This window comes from Lemur catta, chromosome 2, assembly GCF_020740605.2.
Source record: "Lemur catta isolate mLemCat1 chromosome 2, mLemCat1.pri, whole genome shotgun sequence".
Lineage (NCBI taxonomy): Eukaryota > Metazoa > Chordata > Mammalia > Primates > Lemuridae > Lemur > Lemur catta.
The window spans coordinates 93,325,175-93,337,501 of NC_059129.1; positions in this window are offsets into that span (position 1 = coordinate 93,325,175).

The following is a 12,327-nucleotide window of genomic DNA, read 5'->3' on the forward strand; positions in this document are numbered from 1 at the left end:
CTATAAAAAATAATGAGTGCCCCAGGGTTGTTCACCCTATGTTGCAGAAATGCAGAGCTTCAGTTTTTTGATACTCTCCATTTCTCAGCCTCTATACAATGGATGTCACTAGTGTCACCTTCCAGTAAGATAGCCATGGCCAGCAGAAGGCCTGGAAATGCCAATTGTAATTAACTTTCTTTTCAAATATGTTTGACAGTTTCATGCTGAGAAGTGCGTCTTACCTTTTGAACTTTCAGATTGCTTGGCTGAGCAAAATGTGTATCATTTTCTTTTAAAATTACCTTACAAAGAGCTATGTACTATGATATTCTTGCACACGTCAGCCATTTATAAGAGATTTAGATTTTTAAGCAGATTATCCTTGTTCCAAATGAGAGACCTTGCTTTTGTCTGAAGCATGGGCTATGTTCAGGTGCACAGCAGAGCCCCAGGACAAGGACACTCATATATTCAAAGATGTCAAAGACGATGACCCTTCCTCATGGGCCAATCATCCCAGCTGCTCTACCCGGTAATATCCCTGAGACCTGAGAAAGCCAGATCCATGCTCTTTGGCAGTAGCTAAAGATAGGAATGAAATGCTCCTTGGGTCCAGTTTTCTACTATATGGTTATTCATCATTTTAAAAATGACATCAAAAATCAATAAAAATGGAAGAACTCTATAAATGCATCTTTTCCTAATTGAGAGGCTTAACCTGACTTTTGCAGTAAGAATAATATACCTTACTGTGACCTACTTAAAAAATGTAAAAAGTCACTTTACGGCTGCTTGTTTCAGTCTTTCATTTGGCCTTCCTACTCTTTTTTTCATAGTGAGAGTACTTGTGTAAAAAAAAAAAAAAAAGCATAGATCCTCACCAGCATTTTGATCAAGGAGAAAGGTTTCATACTTCAATAGTGCACGTAATGGAATTGGTCAGATTTGAAGCATGGGAGCACATTTTATCTTGAATCTTTAATTTTTTACAGTTCAGCTGACAGAAATTTAACTAAAATGTTGGTTGTGTGACCAGTAAGCAGACTCCCCAAAATAACATTTGCCTTAATTTCTCTGTAAGTTATCAGAAAAGAGTGTAAAATAAGCACATTTTTATTAGTCCTTTGGCGAATTAGAAATTATCCAAAAAACCAGCTCAGTAAGATTGTTTTCCTTCCTAAAGATTTTAATATGTTAATTACTCATGATTTTCACACAGATTGAAAACCCAGAGAATTACTGAATAAAATAAAAAAAACCCACAAAAGGTACATTTTAAAATTACCTTCTCAAGCCACCAAGATAATAGAAGAGACAGGTGGTTGAGGTTCACACTGCCCTGGAAGATGGCAATATGACCTTTTTTCCAAAAAATATAAAAATGGGGTATTTTTAAATGAAATAACAGCTTCATTCTCTATTATTTCCTCAAAGCAAAAAGCTATAATTAACCTATAGTGTTATCAATTTCAATATGATTTCAGAATTATACAAGCCTTTTGGTCCAAACTGCAGGTAAAAATATGATTCAGCCTCCTGTAAATATACTATTCGGTGTTCTGTTGAGCTTACCCTTAACATGACATCTGAAGATAAGAAATGAATGGCTTTCACTGATATTTTGTCTTAAATTTGGAGGAAATTCAACAACATTTGTTTCTTCAGTGTAAGAAAACAAAGGCAGTCAGTTGAATTGAAGAAGCTACCTAGATGCCTATTACCAGTTTAAGAAAATGAGTCATGAGTCTTTGAGAGCTTCAGCTGGAAATCTCTTCCCATGGGGCAATCATGCTTTGGTCTTTGTAAGTCTACTTAATTCTCATTATTAGGACTGACTTCCTGTTTCATAGAATATGTCTTCAAGTCAACAGGTAAAAATCATGTCCTCATCAGCCCTGTCACTTTGCCACATGCTTTCTGATGGCTGGTAGTAAAAGGGTGAGATAAAAAGAACCTCCGCCTGATGTTTTAAAAGAGAAAATGATATGAATAAAGAATTGGTTAAAAAATTAAATATAATATTGACTGAACTTTCCTGAAATGCCCAAAAAGTTTTATCTGGGTTGTGCGTTTATGCTCTAGTTATTTTGCTCTACGCATCATACTTTTAAGATAATAGAATGAACTGTTCAAAAGTTCCAGAGGTGAATATGACTTTAAAGAGGCCAGTTAGAAAAGGGTAAGGTAGCCAGGAGATTTGAAGTGGCACACAAATGTTTTGGCAGCAGTGATATATAGGATTTTCCTTGCCCTACCACTAAGTAAAGAGAAGGAAAACATTTTGTGTGAAAGAATTTGGTTTGAAAATACATTTGACATGCGTCTCGTATTTAACTTCAGTTTTCAAGAGATTCTTGAGGTGTGTTGCTTAGTACTGAGTTTTAGTAACAAATCTGTGGGCTACTTACAAAACTCTGAAAAGTTTCCAATTAATTCTGATGCTATAAAAATCACGTACACATATCTCTACCACATATCAAAAACCGAGTTATCAACAATACTTATTTTCTGAAATCATTACAGTGCAAGAAGCTTACATATATAATCTGTATCCATTTATTTCCTAGTTTGCTTCCTTTTCCAATTTACCTTCCACTTAGAGAGCTCACCAAGTGCCTTTTAACTAGGTACATAGAAGCCCAAATGTGATGGATCCTAGAAGACAATTGTGTGTATATAGGAAGATGACTTTGGGAGTACATGGAAGAGGACGTCTCATACTTATTAAATCAAATTTTAGAGGCAAATTGGAGAAAAAAACATAAAATTCATAATGTCCATATTGTACCAAATCCCTAGAAACTGCTTAAATATAAAAAATTGGTCAAAAATGTGATAGGATAAAAAGCAAATAGTCAAAGCACTTTATAGGTAGAATACATGATCTGGATTGGGAAGAAATCTACACACCTAAATTAACCGTGTTTATAAATTTATATGTGTACACTTTATTATGTTTGAGAATAAGAGTTATAGAATTGATACACACACATAGACACACACAAACACACATACACACATAGGTTGTTTTAACTCTTAGCTGGACTTAAACCTATATAGGGTTGAAGGAGTCAAATATGACCATATGAATCAACCATGTTTTCTTAGAAAAAGGAGAATGAAGATGAGGACGAGAACTCAGTACCACTTATAGGCAGACATCGTTTCTTCAAAAATAACTACAGAGCTAAAAATAGGAGATGCAAGACCAGATAGTCCAAATGACAAGTAGTATCCCATTCCACATTCAGTAAAGTTTATCATGTCCCAATATGTGAAAGAAATCATGTAGTGTAGACATCCATAATCAATTCTTTTTAGCATCTAGGCTGTAATTCATGTTTAAGTAAAAAGTCAACCTTATCATTTTCAAGGAAAAGATGTTTTATATTCTATCCTTTTTTCCCTTGGTTTTCAGAAAGCTTAGAAATCGGAGCCCATAGCTGAAATCCTCAGGTACGGCTTTGAACTGTATATAACCCTTTATTTTGTTATTTCTGGTCTTTTATTTTTAAGGTTTCTTTATAGTGTAATTTTTGGTAATCATTTTTTTAATTAGAGGAAATTTTGACTACTGAGCCTTTTCCTTGCCTCTTGCTAATTTTTACTCAACAATTATTTAATGCCTAGAATCAAGCTCCTATAATTCACTTGGGGTATTCCCAAAGCTACCTTTGCCTACAAATATTATTCATGACACACAATAACTCTGGGACCATTTTTTAGGTTTTCTCACACCAAAAAGAATGGGAAGAATAGAGAACTGGACACAAAGGCAGAGATCAGAATCTGTATCATGCCCTTAAAGGAAGGCTTTGGACACGGCATTCACATATGTGATATAGAGAAGGAAATCATACTTCTGAAAAGAGTCCAACCAGGAAAATTCAAATAGGTATTATTTGAAGCCAGGTATAAGGTGAAAATTCAAATAGATTAGATCCCTACATGGGGCATGCCACCTAAAGTTCTGCCCCAGCCCATAATTGTGCAAGCCCCAAAACCTCTGTGGAAAGAACGTAGAGTAGGGAACACCATAAGGCTTTTCACTCCATCAGGTCCCCTATTAGGACAGGGGAGCCCATTTCTATTGGGTCCCCTCGATTAGAGAAAGAAATGGAATCGGACAATACCATGGCACTGTTCTAAACACTTATTAATAGTAACTCATTTAATCCTTTTAACACCTTATGACTTATGAACTAAGCAAAATTGTCTTTTGACTCTTCTATAGCCCTTCTAGAACCTTCTCTCCTCATCTCTTGGGTGCCCCAGATACCCAAAACTCCCAGGCTGGCACATCTCTCAGTGATATCTTTGTCACCTTACCCACTGCAGGCTGGATGATGTCCCAAACTTACCTGTTTCTCTTCATGTGTCCATACTTTCCAACACTCTCACTAAATCTGACCCAAGATAAGTTATGTTTAATCCAAATAAGTTCCTCAAGAGCTCACTTTTAGGCAGTCTGAAAAAGTATTATCAATGCTTTTGGACATAAGAGCCCTGCTAGAGAGGTGCTGAAGCAAGTTCACTGGGGCCTCCCTAAATTATGGGGAACCAGTCCCAGAAATATCAATTCCTCCTGCCACTCCAGGCTCTCCTTGATCAACACTTAGCACTATTCTCTTGTTTCTCTTAGTGTTGAGCTGTCATTCATAAGATCATCTTGGCTGCCACAAAACCATCTCCATCCCTGCCCACCGTGGGTATAGAAGAATGTTATTCAACAGAAATATTATATGAGCCACAAATGCAAACCCATAAGTCATTTTAAAGTCTCTAGGTTCTTAGTGGTAACATTTTTTTCTCCTTTTATAATTTCAAAATATTCAGGAGATGCAAATGTTTATGTTACATGGGTACCTTTTATAATATTCAAGTTGGGCTTTTAGTATGCCCATCACCCAAATAGTGTCCATTGTGCCTAATAGGTAGATTTTTACCCCTCCTCTCCTTCCCACCTCCCTTCTTGATTTCCAATGACCTTTACATCTCTTTGTCCCCACATGTGTCCATCAATTAGCTCCCAATTATTAGAGAGTACATGTGGCATTTGTTTTTCTGTTCCTGAGATACTTCACTTGGGATAATGGTCTCCAGTTCCATCCAAGTTGCTGCAAAAAACATTATTTCATTCCTTTTTAAGGCTGAGTAGTACTCCATGGCACATATGTGCCACATTGTCTTGATCCACTCATGAATTGATGGGTACTTAGGTTGATTCTACATCTTTGCAATTGTGAATTGTACTACAATAAACATTTGAGTACAGGTGCCTTTTTGATAAAATGACCTCTTTTCCTTTGGGTAGATACCCAGTAGCAGGATTGCAGAGTCAAATGGTAAATCTACATTTATTTCATTCAGGAATCTCCATATTGTTTTCCATAGAGATTGTAATGATTTGCAGTCCCACCAACAGTAGTGTAAGAGTTCCTTTCTTTCTACATCCATGCCAGCATATATTGTTTTTGGACTTTTTAATAAAAAGTCTGACAAGGGTAAGATAATATCTCATTATGGTTTTAATTTGCATTTCCTTGATGATTAGTGGTGTTGAGCATTTTTTAATGTGTTTTTTTTCAGCCATTTGTCTATCTTCTTTTGAAAACCTTCTCTTCACATCTTTTACAAAAGTTAAAAGGTAAGTGTTTTAGCCCTACAGTCCCCAACCCCTAGGCCACAGCCTGGTACCAGTCTGTGACCTGTTAGGAAAACAGGGCCATGCATCGCCACCTGAGCTATGCTTTCCCACCCTGCCTCCCCACATTCTCCTGCTCCCACCTCAACCTGGTCTGTGGAAAAATTGTCTTCCATGAAACCAGTCCCTGGTGCCAAAAAGGTTGGGGACCTCTGTTTTAGACTATTATGGCTGCAATAACAAAATACACCACACTGGGGGACTTAACAAAATTTATTTTATCCTAGTTCTAAAAGCTGCAAGTCCAAAGTCAAGGTGCCAGAAGGGTTGGTTCTTCTGAGGCCTCTCTCTGTTGTTTGTGGATGGTCACCTTTTCACTGTATTCTCATATGGCCTTTTCTCTGTGCACATGCAATCCTTGCGTCTCTTCCTCTTCTTACAAGGACACAAGTCCTATTCGATTAGGACCCACCCTAATGACCTTATTTAACCTTAATCTTCTCTCTAAAGGGCCTAACTCCAAATATAGTCACATTGGGGGTTAGGGCTTCAGTATAGGATTTTTAAGGGGTACACAATTCAGTCCATAACAATAGGTAAAACAAATATTTAAAAAGTGTTTCATTTAACTCAATATATCCAAAATATTATCATTTCAGCATGTGATCTTTTATATTCTTTTGTATAGCATCTTTTTTTCCATACTAAATCTTTAAAATCAGGTATGTATTTTACAATGATGCTACATCTTAATTTGGACTGGTCTCTTTTCAAATAATCAGTAGCCATATGTAGCTAGTGGCCACCATATTGGACAGCACAGGCATAGCAGGACCAGATATATTACTACAGATGATCCCTCTCTACGCTGCAACCTAAAGTGCATCCCCATTTGCTCAAGCTTCAGAGCTTTTTGCCCAAGTAAAATGACTTTAGTCATAATACATTGCTAAGAGTAAGAGTGGATTTTCCCAGTGCACCTATCAACTCGTCATTCTCATATTAACAGCAACCCACAGTGTCTCCTGCTTCTGTTGACTAAGCTATCGTCCTTTGCTACGAGGTGGCTCAACATCTTTTATATGAATAGAGGCACCCTTAAGAGGTGTACATAAAATCAGGACCCTTGGGGAGATCACAGAGTTATTGACGGCAATAACCAAAGTGATAAAAGAGAATCCTCTACAAAGCCATGTCCATGGCTGCCATCCTAGTAAGCCAGTCCTTCAAGGCAAATTAAGGACTATTGCAAGGCACTATTTAAGATTGATATACTAAAGCTAGACTAACAATTTGCTTCTTTGTACGTGGGCAGTATTTATTATTTTCATATGTAATATTTGTTTGGGGGTACTTAAAGAGTTTGAGTTTTTTCTTATAGTAAGTGGCAGATATCTAGAAGACTTTGTGGGGATGAGTCAAGTGATGAAAAACTTGACAACTTTTTCTAGCAGCAGGGATTAGATCAGAAATGGGAGGAAACAAGGCCCACTTAAGGAACTATTTCAATGTTCTGGGCAGAAGGAATGAAAAAGATGCGAACCACATTTAAAAGGAAGGTTATGATTCAGTGACTGATTAGATGGAAGGAATAAAGATAAGAAAAAAGTCAAAATGATTTCATGATTTTAAAAGGAAATGACAGTGGGCAGTTCTCAAGATCTGTGGGAAGTTCACAAGATCCTTTCTATCTTTGGACCAATATTGCCTCAGCAAGATTCCCTTCAGTTATCATGTCCACAGAGATAAATGCAAAATATATACTCCCTGCCAACACCTGAGCTCCACAGCCATATGTCTAGCTGCCTGGTAGACAATACTTCTGATGGACAATACTTCTAGGAATTTTTGCCATAAATTAAAAATTCACTTGAAAAAATTAGAATGGATCTCATTACTCTCACAGCAAACCTGAGTTTTCTTCTGCCTTCTCCATTTTTCTTGATATAACCTCCCTTCTCCCCATCATCCATGGTTGGGACCTTAAAGTGAATTTTATTCTGAATATTCCATACCAAGTTCTGTCAATTCTTTTCTCTTCAATTTTTCTTGACTTTGTATTTCTTTCTACATTTCACCACCATCCTAATTTTGTCTTGGTTACTTCATCCCAAAGTATTATATTAGCCTCTAATTAGTTCCCTTGTTCATTCCCTCCCCAATTTATGCTGCATAAAGCTGCCATGTAACCTTCTTAAAGCACAGCTATGACTCTACTGGTTCTTCTTTGCCTATTATAATTAGTGGAAACAAGTGCAAAATCATCATCAACTGTTTGTTACTTTAACAAATATTTATTAAGCAATAATTGTATGTTAGACACAATTCTAGGCTCTGAGGAGATAACAATAAACAAGACGGAAAAGTTGCCTACTCTCAAAGAGCTTACATTCAAGTTGGGGAGACAACACACACTCTAAATGAATCAACGACAGCATAACAGATAGTGATAATTTTTATTCCAGTAATTACAATAGGGTAATGTGATGGACAGTGACTGCATGCCAGATTTGGATAGGAAGGGTAGTGATGTTTAATCTGATATGTGGAAGACAAGAAAGCAGCCACATGAAGCTTGGAGGAAGAACATTCTAGGCAGTGGGAACAGTTGTTATAAAGATCATAAAGCCAGAACTTGCTTGGCACATTTGAAGAACTAAAAAGGTTGCTGTTGGACATGTAAGGGATTGCTGGGCAAAGAGTGGATTGTAAGGAAGTGAGAGTGGAATCATAGACACCAATTATGAGGTTCTTGCACTGGGCAAACATATGATAGGGGCTTAGAAAAGATGGTGAGAAGTGGACAAAATTTAAGATACACTTGGAGGTAGTCTATGAGACTCTCTGTTGCATTGGATGTGTGAGGTGACAAAGAAAGTATAATCAACATTGATGATAATATAATGTAACAGAAGCACACCTGGGGGTGTATGAAAACACTTAGCAGGGACAGATTAGTCCTAGTGTATATGTGTGTGGGGAGGAAGAGGATAGTCATGGAAGAGCTCCCCTGCAAACAACACTAACACTATCTCAGAGTGCTTTGAGTCATAGTTATCTAAGTTTGTGTCATCTTTTCTAATGCAATATAGTCTTAAAGTCAGAAAATTTAACATATTTTTATTTCCCCCTCCTCTGCAACACCTGGAATAGTTCTTTGTGCATGATGGCAAGCCATATAACTTTTTCATGAATAAATAAATGAGCAAATGTAAGTTTGAAACATTAAAAGTGTGCTGGTGATATCACTGCCAGAAACAGAAGGATGAAGAGAGACAGCTGGTCTGGCAAAAGGGAGGCACTAAAAGATGTTGATTTAGAAGTGAAGGTGCCATATTGAAGAAGAAATGATCAATGGTTATATTAAAGTCTTATACTAAACTCTATTTTAGGAGAGTAGGAAAGTATAGAAATGCTCTATCATCTTTTTCTATTATCTTTCTCAGGCTTACAACTTGATGATTTTTGGTAGGGTTATGCCTTTGAATAGTGAGTCATATATTAGTATGAATATTAATAAAAATCTTAATAATAATAGTAACAATAATACCACTTCATCTATGGTAAGCATGGTGGATGGGTGCTTTATGGACATCTTATTTAATTTTACAGAGTCCTAGAAGGTAGCTATTTTGTATCACCATTTTACAGATGAGGGACCCGAACCACAGGAAAGTCAAGTACTTTCCTGAGGCCGCACAGCTTAAAGCAAAAAAACTGAGATTCAAACTCGTTTAAACAGTTGCTTGACATTGTCAACTTTGACATTGTCAACTTTTGACAGCATGCTGTACTATCCTGGTAATTCAATATAATTCTTTTTTAAATTTTTTTAATTTTCAGAATATCACAGGGGTATAAACCTTTTGGTTACACGAATTATTTTTGTACAGTTTGAGTCAAAGTTGTAAGTGTTCCCATCACCCAGATGATGTGCATTGTACCCGTTAGATGTGAATTTACCCATCCCCTCCCCGCCTCCCACCTGCTTCATTTCCATTGAGTTTTACTACCATATGTGCACATGGAGTGTTGATCGATTAGTTCCAATTTAATAGTGAGTACATGTGGTGTTTGTTTTTCCATTCCTGTGATACTTCACTTAGAAGAATGGTCTCCAGTTCCATTCAGGTTGTTACAAAAGGTATTAGTTCACCATTTTTTTTAATGGCTCAGTAGTACTCCGTAGTATACATATACCACATTTTATTAATCCACTCATGCATTGATGGGCACTTGGGTTGCTTCCACATCTTTGTGATTGTGAATTGTGTAATTCTATATATTTCTAATTCAAGGTTATTTATAAATAAATTCATTATTTTTTAAGACTAGACACTTGTGAAATTGAATTACAATTCCCTACTGAATCCCTTCATGGGGTTTCTTAAATTTAAATTATATCAATCCTATATTTAATTGTACATATTTAAACTATATAAGCAATGTACACATTTTGATTATATCTATAAACTCACGCTACAGTTTCAATTCTATGTGAGATCAACATTGATCACTTTGGTTAGTGTTACCCATTATACTGTAATGGAATTCACATTTCTCCTGTCACATACCAATACAGTGGCCTGGAAAAAAGAAGAGAGTGGGGAAAGCTCTGTTAGTGTCACCCAAAAGGGGAAGGAAGAAAATCCTTCCCTCAGATTTTACCAATATCATGTCCAAAAGCAAAAGTAACCCCAAAATAATTGATTTCTCTTAAACAAACACTAGAGCATCCTAAACATTATTTTTGCATACATTTTCCTGAGTCATTTTAATCAAATTTGAATATGAACCTCTATTTTATAATAAAGGGATTTATTGCCCTCATTTCAAGAAAACTGGGAATCTTGGTACTTCGGAGGGAATGAGGCCTACCACTGTATCTCAATGATGCTAATCAACAATGCAGGAGAGGAAAATCACAGCCCAGATGAGCAGACTACACAGAGTGAGCGGGAGGCTGATGAGCCTTATTGCTTTCAAATGTCGACTCTATTTATAATGAACATTCAGAAAAACAGGACCAAATTCCCTTTGGAGGCAACTGTGGCTAAGCTGTGCCCTCTCGTTTCTGAGAATGAGGAAACTTTTTAAAGAGGCTGTCAGTCCTGTTGGGAATCAAATGATTGAGACAAATGTCTAGAGTGGGCTTTGAAAGGCATCCTGGGAAGGAGTGTCCCTACACCTCATGGATAAGAATCTATTTCATTTTCAAATACCAAGAGTAAAAGCTCTTGGCAAGCCCTTTCTCAGATACTCAACCAACCTTGCCCTTGTTATCAGGGCGTGCTTTGGGAAAGGATGAAGAGTATGCCTGGGCTGGTGGAAACCTTGTCAAATACGTTCATTAGTGTACTTTTTCATTTCCCCCGCGTTAGTTTCAGCCTGCAGGCCTGAGAGTTCCCACTCCTTTCTCTGGCCCACAGCCAGGAAAGCCTAATGGCTGGAGGGACAAGGTGTTTGGGTTCTGATACCACTAGCAGAGCTTGATTGCTCTGTGGAGTCACTGCAGTTAGACGGGTGTGTATTTCCTCATCAAAGAGGAATTCTGACGCTTTACACCATAATTCGTATAATTAATCTTCCGAGCTTTTGAAATTGCATTTTTGTTGTTGTTGATGTTAATAAATGCCACAGCGCTATCAATCCACATTTAGTACCAAGAAGAAATAACAATGCACATGAAAGTGGAAATGCAAACTTAGCTCCACCAAAGGTGTCACTCATGAATGATGGGTAAAATGCTGCCATCTTTTGGCTATTGACAAGAGTGAATGGGGGTGGAAAGTAAGGGTAGAGAATAGACTTTTTATTTTAAATGCAAATTCACCAGGTTGCTGAAACCTTATAAAATAGCTCAGAGAAATGTTCTTTAGAATTCCCAGAATCTTCCTTTTTTACTCACACAGGCTTCTGTTGCTTCATGGATTGTGCAACAAAGAGTTTGTTCCTCTAGCTGCAAGAAGTTATCTGCAGAGTCCAGTAAGTAGAAGTGGTTGCAATAATATAGCAGAGAGCTTGTTAGCTCTAGGAAAGAACAAGTGGAATCAGGTTGATGTAAACAGTCACTTCACCATGACTGTGGTACACTCTTCCTGCCTCTGAAATACCTGAGAGCACCTTGCATTATGTTGCCTTGAAATGGTGTTTCCCAGGGTAGTGAATTATGTACTATTTGTACACCAGCCTCTTTTGAGCACTCAGCTCTAAATGTTTGCATCAGTGTCAGTGAGTGTAAGGTGATCTCATTAGGGCAAGAGAGGTGGAATATATATTAGTAGACCCACCATAATTCCCCAATAGCTTAATGTCAATTTATGATTAAAATGCAACTCCATACGCCATTTCTTGGGAAAACTACAGAGCTACAATTTCATCACATAGTCCAAAAGGAAAAATCCCCAAGGGCTGATCTGGCCCAGTCAACATCTTGCTACAAGGCCAGCCCTCCTCGTGAATGCAGCTGCTGTGAGATAGGAGGTACATGAAGCTCTCAGCTGGTGTGGATCCTGCCATTGTTCATCTGCTGAGTCCATTAGACTTTTCTTCCTCTTTCAGTGGCTACTTCTGAGAAACCAACAGTTCATACCTCACATTTTCAGAAACTACCATGGTGTGCATTTCCCAGCTGAATGTTCTCTACTCAGTAGTCACACTTTTAAGTATTTACTAATTTATGGTCTGTGTTGTTTCTTAAA